The sequence below is a fragment of the Cricetulus griseus genome, chromosome 6, assembly GCF_003668045.3.
Source record: "Cricetulus griseus strain 17A/GY chromosome 6, alternate assembly CriGri-PICRH-1.0, whole genome shotgun sequence".
NCBI lineage: Eukaryota > Metazoa > Chordata > Mammalia > Rodentia > Cricetidae > Cricetulus > Cricetulus griseus.
In genome coordinates this window covers 83,505,570-83,516,883 of record NC_048599.1, presented here as the reverse complement: position 1 = coordinate 83,516,883, position 11,314 = coordinate 83,505,570, and positions in this window count along the sequence as shown.

The following is an 11,314-nucleotide window of genomic DNA, read 5'->3' as shown; positions in this document are numbered from 1 at the left end:
AGTCTGCAACTCAGAAACAGAGACCCATATGCAAGGGAGAGACTGAAGGGGACAGATGACAGAGTGATCAAGGAGGGGTGCCGTAAAGGATACACGGATTGGACAGAATCAGAGTGGAGGTCAATGTCAGGGGGCAGATGTGTCACCTGGGCAGCTCTCCACAGGTCAGCAGAACAAAGTCTCCTAGTCAGAGGGTCTCAGGTGTCTTTCACCAGCTCAGCTTGCCAAGTTTACTGTTACAAGATATTGGGTACTGAGGCACAATGAATGCAGGGCTCCTGGTGTACACACAGGCAACCGCTTGCTAACTGGCCTATGACACTAATGAAAAGCTGTCAAGACGTGGGGCTGTGCCAGCTGGGGAGGGCTGCACTGGTTATCTCCTGCCTACACAGCAGTCCCCAGTACCCTGCTGGGTGCATTGGAGCTGTGCCTTCATGTGGTTTCTGCCATGGTCTTATCAATGCTACCCTGAGGTGGCAGGCTTGGGTGGACACCCATCTGATGCCCCTTGAGCATTTATCACAGCTCTGTCATGGGATCATGGCACCAAGTCCTTTCCAGAAGCCATAGGCTGCCATCAGAGAGAAGTCTGATGCAGGGAGCCTGTCTTGGTTCTGCATGAAGATTTGCTAGAAGGTTCCTCTGGAGAGCCAGCTCTCAGCAGGGCAAAGGAAGCTGCACTTACTCTGTGGAGCCTTGTGTTGATCACATGTGTGGGAAGTTCTACAGCCCAGATCTGCTTACAGGCTGTGTTAGAGAACAGACCCAGGAGAAGGTCTGTACTCTGCTGGTTGAGAATCCTTCCCAGGGGAGATAGAAAGATTTTAAGGTCCCAAAACACCTGCTCAGATGCTCTCCCTCAAGTGAAAACCCACTTGGAACTAGTTAAGTACATGCTGGGTGACAGATTCTCCTTCTTCCTGCCATTCCTTCTTTTACTAATCCACCAATTCACTGATTAATCTATCTGTCTGCCTGCCCATCCATGTATCCATCCATCCATCCATCCATCCATCCATCCATCCATCCATCCATCCAACTACCCACCCCATGCATCTACCCACCCACCTACCAACCCATCCATCTATCCACCCAGAAATATACTCATCCTTATATCTACTTAACCATTCAACTATCTACTTACCCATCCATTTGTCTATCCATCCATCCATCCATCTATCCATCCATCCATCCATCCACCTACCCATCTATCTACCTATCCACTCATCCACTCAACTTCTACTCAGTTATATACTCCATCCACCCACCCACCACCCACCCATCCATCCACCCACCCACCATCCATCCATCTACCCACCCATCAGCCCATCCATCCATCCACCCACCCATCAGCCCATCCATCCATCCACCCACCCATCAGCCCATCCATCCATCCACCCACCCATCAGCCGATCCATCCATCCATCCATCCATCCATCCATCCATCCATCCATCCACCCACCCACCCATCTATCTACCTATCCACTCATCCACTCAGTTTCTATTCAGTTATATACTCCATCCACCCACCCATCCATCCATCCACCCACCATCCATCCATCCATCCATCCATTCATCCATCTATCCATCAGCCCATCCATCCATCCATCCATCCATCCATCCATCCATCTATCCATCCATCCACTCATCCACTCATCCATCCACCCATTTGCTTGATATCTTACCAGGTCTGTCTGGTGAGGATTCCCTAGAAATTGGTCCTGTCAGGGGGGGAGGGTCTATGTACTCTGCCTTGGCATAACTTAGCTTAAAGGGGGAAGAAGTCAAGGAAAGAAGAGGGAATTCCAGAGGAGAGGGAATCCAGGTCAAACAAGACCAAGATCTTCATACAGGGATACCTCACTGGACAAGATGAAGCCACCTGACTTGTCACATTTCTGGGGTCATTTGAGAGGTGTGATTCTACAGCTAATCCATGCTTGGCCATGGGACTTAGGGGAGCAGGGCTGGGTCATGGTTTCCCAAGCCTTCCTCTTCCCCTGCCCAATCCCAGCTTTGGTCCCAGCACCATCACACTTGTCTATCACCCCAGGCCATGGTCTTAATTCCGTCAGGCATCATTTTCCTCTGAATACAGCTGCTGGGGGCAGAGAATATAGGTTGCACAGGAACCAATCCAGTGTCCAGGAGGAGTAGGTGGCCAGCACTTATCTCCTCACCAAGGATCATCCACCATGCTGCCTGCTGGCACACAGGGATCCCCATCTTTGAGGCTGAGCCCCGCTCCTGCCACACTCCTTTTCCTGTCTGTCTTCCTGGAGAGCCTGTCCCACAGTTAGGCTCCTGTCTCCCTAGAATATATGGCTCCATTCATTTCCTCACTGCTGCTTCAGAGCCTGGGATAGACCCTACTTTATCAAGTCCCTTGAGACCTTGGGATAATCAAACTGCCATGATTAGCTTTGAAACCAAAGGTGGCTGAAAGAATCAACAGTGCCAGAGGAGAGAGAAGACTTGGAAGGTGGAGGCACTGTGATTCTCAGTGTCATCACACATCAGGAGTAAGTAAACAGTGTCTGAGCGGAATCACTGGTTATGACTGAAGCAGGGTGTGGGGAGGCCCATGGATGCCATACATGGTCAGCATGGGTACAAATCGCTTTGTCCTAAGTGGCTCCACATTCAAATTAATTGTTCCAATACTGTGCCAATTAATAGTAACTACAAGATAGTGTTTACCAAGCATCCAGCTCTGTTCGGCCTTCTCCTGTGTTCTCTCATTAAATATTTACCTAGGAGGTGGGTCCTCTTACAGGCATGGAAACGGAGACTCAGAGATAAAACCAAGTTGCCTGAGTTCGCTGACCTGCTTAGTAAGATATTTCTGATCCAGACACAGGTCATTTAACTGAAAACCAGAGCTCCTGGCAAAATACTGTCCATGGGACATGGAGGCAGAGGCAGCCCTGGGAGAGGAGGAGCCATGCCTTGGTCCCCAAGATCCCTGACCTGAGCTAAGTTGCCAAGCACAAAGCCTGGGAAAGATGCTCATTTCTTCTCTTGAGCCAGCTGGAGGCTGTAGGGGCAGAACCCGGCCCTGCCATCCCCTGACAGATGGGAGCCCGGAGGCCCAGAGAGGGCAGGAATGGGGCTGAGGTTATGCAGCGCCCTGGGGCTTTCCTCAGCAGGCTCCTGCTTAGGCCAGACAGCTTTATTAATCTTACCCCTCTCATGGCCCCAGATGGCAGCTCGGCCCATCTGTAGGGATATGGGGCCGGGAGGGGTGCTCTGAGTAAGAATAACTGGGTTCATAAATCACTCCTTTTGCCTTTACCACCCCCAGAGCAGGAAGCAGAGACCCCCCATCTGGGAAAGCACACCCAGGCCCAGCTTAGCCTGCAAACACCCATGCCAGCAGAGGGTGCTGTGGTCCAGGGCGGAGCCATTGCTGGGTCCCAGTGGAACCAATGTTTCCATGCTACTCCAATAAGGTATGTATGTGTGTGTGTGTGTGGGGGGGGGGGTATCTCTGATAGTATTCTCTCCTCCAGAGGATCCTGCATCCCTCACCTGGAACATGAAGACACTCAGTTCCAACTACCCATGGTCACTGTCTGGATGAGCTGCCAAGATTTAAACACCCAACATATTGGTTTCCTTTCCCCCCCCCTTTCTCAGTACCTGCTACAGCCAACCCTGGGCTTGGTCCAATAGAGGCCAGTGGCTGTGTTCACACTCGCTGCCACCACCACCACTCAAGTCTAGTGAAGATCAATAAACAATCCTCAGATATAGCGGTGTTAACAGACACATCCTCTGAGTGCCCTGGCCATGCCAGGCCAGACACGGAGTAAAACGCTTCAGCCCAGTGTGTCTGGAGGGGGCCTGGAAGTCGGGCAAAGGATGGGGGTGGGGGAGACAGGGAAGGGACTGACATTTTTAAACGGAAGCTGAGGATGATGATGCCAGGGCCTGTAAGCTCACTTGATTCTCCAAAAAGCTCAGCAAAGTGCATGGTCTTATCACTCTTCTGGGCTGGATGAAGCCATGAAGCCCGAAAGTGGCTATAAGGTCCCAGAACTGGAAAAAAAGATACACAGCTGAATGGGACACTTAAAGCCACACTAACATGTAAAGCACTTGTGAGAGCAGCACCAGCTTTGGCCATCAAGTTCTGGCTGGGGGGTGGGGAGGGCTTGTTTGCTCACTGGCGTGCCTCTGGGCCTCTTCCCAAGACAGACGGGCTGGGCTCATAAACAAGCAATTGGCCTGAAATCCTGGGGAGTCTGCCCATGGCACAGGGCAGACACAGTGAAGGGGGGTGGTGTGAAAGCCTAATTAGGCTCCAGAGGGGTGGTGCCTGAGGGGAGGGCCGCTGTAGTGAAACTGAAGGATAGCCTTTCCTGCTGGGTGCTCAGTGAGCCGTGAATGTCCAGGGGCCATGGGGCAAAGCAGCATCTGGGAGGCCCCATCAAGCTTGTGAGTTCAGCCAGGTTTGGGGCTCTGCCCCTGCTACCCCTCCTCTTCCCCTGTCACAATCAGACCCTTCCTGGGGTACCTCCACCAGGCAGCCCTCAAAGACAGCAACATGGTGGGGACTGTCTCCAAGTTCTCATTTCACAAAGCAAATGTGTGTCTGGGGACCCCAAGCTCCGACAGCCTGCTGCTCTACCCTTTACCCTGTGTCCTCCTCAAAATGTACTTTGCCTTGGGCTGACTCCCAAAAGCACTTGGCACACTGTCCTTGCTGGGTCCTCCGCGTTGGGAGGTGGCTTTCTGTGTTTCAGATGAAGGCGTGGCTCATTAGCCCCAGTGCACTAGAGGTCAGAGGAACTACCGAGACAAAGTTCTTTTCCCCAGGCTAGGTCCTCCAGAGAGGTGACTCCAGGGACAGCCAGTCTGCTGAACTCCCAGTAGTCCCAAGTGCTGGGCTCTATATCAGCTGCAGAAGCCCAGCTCCCAGGCCTTGCTTAGCAAGTCCTCTCTGCCTCATGGTAGCTGTACCTCAACCTCATTTGCTCTCCTTTCCTACCCTTCATCCCTCAGAGCCTGGAGTTGTAATGAAACCCTTTGAAAGGCTTAGCGATCCATCCCAAAATACTAGTGCTGTTGCTAGGGCAACCTGGCCCATCACACAGCCAAGACCGAAATGTTGAATGGGTTCATGGGTATTAAGGGGGCCTGGGAACTGGGAGGGCAGGGGCACAGGTCTGAGTGGGAGGGAGGAGGGTAGGGAACCCCAGGAATTCCTAATGGACCTGTCCCCCAGTCCCTGAAGGAAAATGTGAGAAGGCTCCTGGTCATTATTTCTGCAACTAAGTGTCTGACAGGTTCAAACAGGTGACATGTCAGGCCCAGGGAGAGACAAGGAACATGCTGGCTGAGAGAATGTGGTGGGGTGGGCTGCAGGGTGTCTTGAAGGAATTCCCTACTTGCATTTCCCTGTAATTGCTGGCATTGTCTCATCTGATCTCCCCATAACCCCACGAAGCCGATTTATCATCATCATCCCTGGCTGACACTCGAGGAACTGACCAGAGGAGTTAAGTAACCTGCCCAAACTCACATAGCTGCTAAGCGGCAGGCTGCAAGCCAGGGCTGTGTGGTTCCTAAGGCAGTGCTCTTTCTACCCAGTCAGCCTGTCAGGAACCACTTCAGGAACACGGTGCCAGCCAGTCATTCACAGCAGCTAACAGGAGGCATGTGCACAGACCAACAGTGACCCTATGGGGTAGCCATTGCAACTCCCTTTCTCAGATGGGGAAACTGAGGCCTGAATTAGCACTGTCTCTACACAGACAATGGTCCTAGAGACCTTCAGAGAGGACAGGCAGCCTCATTCTTGTGTCTCTTCAGGTGGGGAAGTTCTTTCTGGTACCTAACCAAATCCACACCTGTGATACATCAGTCACAGCCCAACTCTGCACCAATGCTTTTGCCTGACAGCTCCTGGAGCCCCTCATTTCATGACCTCACTTGATTCTCACAACACCCAGGGAGGCAAAGGTGAGTGACTGTTTTATGGGGAAAAGGGTCCAGAGAGATTAAGGAGCAGGGCCGAGAAGACACAGCTACACTTAGAATCTCTTGCTTTGGCCCAGGCACTTGATCTTAAATTTTCCTGCCAATATGATGTTGAAGTTCCTTCAGCCCCCACCCTGTACCTGTCAACGTCCTGTCAGCTTCACCACCTGCCTCTCTGCAGTGAGTTTCCTCTCCTCTTGCCTGAACTGCTGGGAAACTCAGACACTGGGGCTGGAGTTGAATCTCCCCAGAGGCAGCAGATGTCTTACTGGTGCAGAGACAGCAATTCTGGGCCCTTTCCTTCCCTCACCAGCTCCTCAGACCCACAGCTGGGCGGGGCAGGGGGGTGTCTCCAGGGCAGCTACAATCCAGTCTACTTATATAACTCAAGGAGGGGTGGCAGAGACCTGTGCAAAAGAGGACGGACTGCAGGTATCCAGCTCAAATGATGAAAGAGGCAAACAAGGAAAGAAGAGGGGCTGTGACAGAGCCCCACCGAGGCCCAGGAAGGCCTTTGGGAAGATGAATCATGGAATCTGAGGCTAGGCCTAGTGGAAGGTAGGAGGGAGGGAGGCAGGGCTCTCTTTTCTTTCTTCCCCATGAGAAGCACCCCAGGGGCCTGGCATGACCGCTCAGTGGGTAAAAGTGCCTGCAACCCAATGATGTAAGCCTAATGACACAGTAAGATTCCTGAAACCCATGTAATGGTGGAGAGAAGTGACTACAACATTGCTCTCTAGCTCCACATGATGGTTATGGCACACACACCCACACCCACATAATAATTAATAAAATAAATTTTAAAAATTAAAAGCAGCAGTCCAGCTATTCCCCGGAGTCATCAAAAGTATGTGTGAGGCGAATGGGCGGGAGACAGACAGGGGCTTAGACATGCAGCCTTGCCAGGAGACTGCTCACCATTCCCACCACACTTGGAGGCTCCCAGGTATGGGAAGATGCTGGCTCTCCTGGGAAATGCTCTAGCAGGGTCTCCTACTTCTTCCTGGGTTTTACCCAACATGCCTAGGACCAGAAGCAGTACAGATTTCTGAGTTATCCAGATTTTAGATTATTTGAGCACCGCTAATCTCTGCTACCCAAACCCCACATTCGTGAGTATCACGTGAGCTCTCCAGAAGCTTGGTGCTTCACTTTTTCAGATGGGCAAGCATGGCTCTGAGACAGTGACTGTCATCATTGTCATCATTTTCTTGGCTTCTTGGTCTGTGCATGTGGAGAACTGACAGAGACCTCCACCTGGCTCCTCCCATTGGCTGGTGCTGGCAGGTGGGAGGAACTAAGGGGGACAGACTAGGAGAGACTTGAAGGGGTTGTAGAAAGGTGGGGCCAAAGCTTGTGAAGTGATGACTTCTCACACTGGCAAGACACACTTGGGGCTCTGCTGCTATCTAGTTTGGGCTACAGCCTATCAGCCCTGCCAGAGAATGCCATTGTAGAGGGCTGGAGTGGAGCCAAGTGGGCCTGGCTCTAGGATAGTCTAGCTTTAGAGAAAGACTGAGCAGAAGCTGGGGTCTGTATTAGTGGTCTCCTAATTTTAAGGAACAATGAGGGACCTGGCTTGGACCAGAGTGTTAAACATGAGTGTTGGAAAAGAGATTGAGGCAATAATGGTGATGCCAAGAGTGAGAAGAGATGACACACATGCTTACTAAGTGCTGGGCACAAATGTCAACACTGCATCTAGAAACTCATTTAATTCTTGTGACAACCCAAGAAGTACGTATAATTATTATGTCTATCTTATGCGCCTGGAGTAGCACAGCTCTTGGGTCGACATTTGAATCCAGAGAGTCTGGTTCCGTCTGGCACCTGGGCTGGGACAGTGTTTGTGGTGTCTCAAAGCTGGCAGGCAAGGTATGGAACAGTCCAAAATTAGAATGTCCACCTCAATCAACATGATGTGGTGGCAATCTAGGGACCATAATCTACAAGGGAAGAGAGCCTTAACTGGAGAATTGTCTTGATTGCTCATAGATGTGGAAAGATCCAGTCTACTATGGGTGGTATCATTCCCCAGGCTGGGCCCTGAGCTGTGTAAGAGTGAAGAAAGCGAGGTGAGCAGAAGCAGTCAGCAGTGTGGGTGTATTGCTTATCCTTGCTTCAGCTGTGGATGCATTAAGACCAGTTGTTTCGAGCTCTTTGCCTCTCTGAGTTCTCTGCAATGGTGGACTGTCACCTGGAATTGTAAGCTAAATAAAACCTTTCTTTCTTACGGTGTTTATGGTGGGATTGCTTTATTATAGTAACTGAAATAAGACTAGAACAATGGTCAAGGGCAATAGACATCCAAGTGGGATCTTCTCCCCACTCATCACCTTGTATGACCTCAGGTGTTCTGGCACAAATTCTCCTGAAGTCTCACAGGTCATTGGAATGTTCATAGTGTCCACACAGGAGAGAGCAGGGAAGTCCTCTAGAAGTGAGCTGTTATCCTAACTCCTTAGCCCATGATGCTGAGCCACACCCTGAGGTCTCAGGTCCCCAAGGCCATCTTGCAGGGCCAGCAGGCCTTAGACTGGTCCTTCTAGAGATGGGCCTGTGGTCTGCACATTCAGTGAATAGGCTTCATCCCTTAAAATACAAGGCTGGCCCAAACCCAGGTCCTTAGCAGGGTCAGGGTTTAAGAGTTAGTTTCCCTAGAGCATAGAGAAGACAATCTGCTGTGAATGTTGAATCTTGGCACTGCCTACACCACACACAGGACCACATGGTGTGTGTGTGTGTGGGGGGGAGCACGTGCACATGCACGCACGTGTGAATCTTTCATATCTTAGCCTGCTAGAGAAGGTCACACACATGCTTACATGTTCACATAACAGCAAGAGTGTGTTTATCAGGAATGTGTCCCCTAAATAAGACCCTGCCAGGTACTGAAATCAGGAAAAATAGGAACTTCCTCACAATTCCTAAAGATATAAGGGACCCACCGCCAGTCAAGTTTAGACTCCAAGGCCAGCCAGCTATCTCTGGGGCTTTGCCAAGCTCTACCCTCCCAGCCTTGGGTCCCTGGTGGCAGGCTCTGTCTCTGGCCCTCCATCTGACTTTTATCTCTTAGTCTTTGTTGGTGCGCCTTCTCCTTTCTAAATGGACATGTGTGTGAATGCAAGTGTGCCCGCACGCATGCACGCGCATGCACACAAACCAACCTCTTCCTAGCCAGATGGATGGTCTCTTACCAACTCAGCTGGACCACATCTCTTACTGAAGCCTCGTGTGGGGCCAGGACATCAGTCCCCTAGCCTTGCCCTTGGGCTGTGAACCCCCAGAAGGAGGCAGCTGCCTTTCATTTAGAGGCTCTGCATGTGGGCATCACTGTGCAAAGCTACTTAGTGAGGTGGCCTGAGAAGTGCAGAGCCCTGCTGAGATGAGGAGGCCTGGGAGACTTCTCACTGGGAGAGAATGGATGTGAAAGATGTTTCATTTCCTCACTCTGCTGAGTAATTAGGGGATGGGAAGGCCGCCAGGCTCTGTGGAGTTCCCAGGGACCACAGAAACACTGTTGCATGTTTCAAAGCAGGCATCCCGAGTGGGTCTGGCCCTACCTGTGGGTGCTATGTGAACTTGGCCAAGTCATTTCATGTCTGAGCTCCATAAGATGACTCCAGAGACAGCAGAGGGCCCTGGCACGTGTGCACTGTAGGAACGACTGGTGAACGATGAACCTATGTGTGGCCCGTAGCCCACCTGCCCAGGCCCTTCTCTCCTGGATAGCATTAGGAGATTCCTTCTGTAAAATATGCATGTGTTTGCTTGGCCTTCTCTCAGAGGGCCCAAGCAAAAACCCCTTCCTTTCCCGTTCTGCCCCCACTAGGTGTCCAGTTACTTCAGAAAGGGCTGCTATAAAACTCAGAGGGAACAGAGACCTCATCTGTTTGACCTGTGCAGAATTCCAGCCTTGAGTGTGATGTTTGCTGCAGAGAGAGGGGCACCCAGTGGATGCAAGGAAAAGGAAAGAAGAGACGACGAGGGAAGAAAAGAGGCCTGGGTTTCTTTCATGGGCTTTGGCTAAATCCTCCTGGGAGACACGGGACCAGCTGCACAAACTGTGAGGCCCACTAACAAGGAGTGGTCCCAGGTTCAGACATGGCATATCCCTGTAGTCCCAGCATTTGGGAGAACAAGTCAGGAAGGTTGCAAGTACCAGGTTAGCTACACAGCCAGAGTCTAAGACAGCTGTGATATTTAACAAAAGTCATCTGCTTTACTATATTGAGAGACCTGAGGATCTGGGAGGTAGACAGGCTTGTCCAATGTCACACAGCATGGAAATGGCACTTGTGATCTTATGACCCTGGATATCCAAACTGTCCCTCCTCAGAGCCCTCAGTACCTTCCAAAAAGATACACAATACCCCACATTTCTGCAACTTTGGAGACTCTGACCAGAGGTGAGAAAGCTGCCTCTGAATCACCTCTTACCTCAGAAATCTTTATTTTATTTTATTTTTTGCATTTTATTTCATAATCCATAGTTGCTTAATGTCAAAGCTGGGCTGCTGCTTTCAGATCTGGAAAGTGCCAGGGTGTTCTGGTATGCTCAATGCTAATCCCTGAGTCCTGGGAGGAGCTTCCCAGCCCTGTGAGGACCAAGCCCCTGCTTGCAAAGCACTTGCCCTGCACAGCCTCCTCAGCGGCTTGCACTGCCCAGCAGAAGTCAGGTTCATGCCTCCTCCATGTCTCTCTCTCTCAGGATGACCACAGACCCAGAGGGCAGGGAACCCAGAGTGCGGGACACTGAACATCATTACCCAGCATCCTCCTGCTGCTGCAGGCAGAGGGAGCATGATATCCTGTGTAGACAGTCAGCTCAGCTGCCATGTTCACTGCTCCTGTGGGGGACCATGGCTGGATCTTGTGTGGGGGCAGGGATTGGGTATGGGGGAGGATGATGGTAAGGGCTGGAGCATGGCTTAGGTTTGGGGGTCTGCTTTGCAAAACTAGGTCTGAATCTAGAAAGACTAGTAGTCTGTTTTACTGCTGTGTGTGAGAGAGTTGCTCATACATGTCTGTGTATGTGTGTATGCCTGTGTGTGCCTGTTTGTGTGTGTGTGTGTGTGTGTGTGTGTGTGTGTGTCTGTCTGTGTGTGTGTGTGTGTGTGTGTGTGTGTGTGTGTGTGTGTGTACGCGCATGCACACATGCACACAAGTTGGGGGCATGTGTACCTGTGTGCCTTTCCTCAGAGTACAGTGGAGGCCAGAAGAAGCTGGACATGGGGTGGAGCACCTGCCTGTGATGGTCAAGATAGCCACACAGTATACTCTCAAATGCAAACAGAGCCCGCTAAGTTTAGGGCCTGATGCAGTG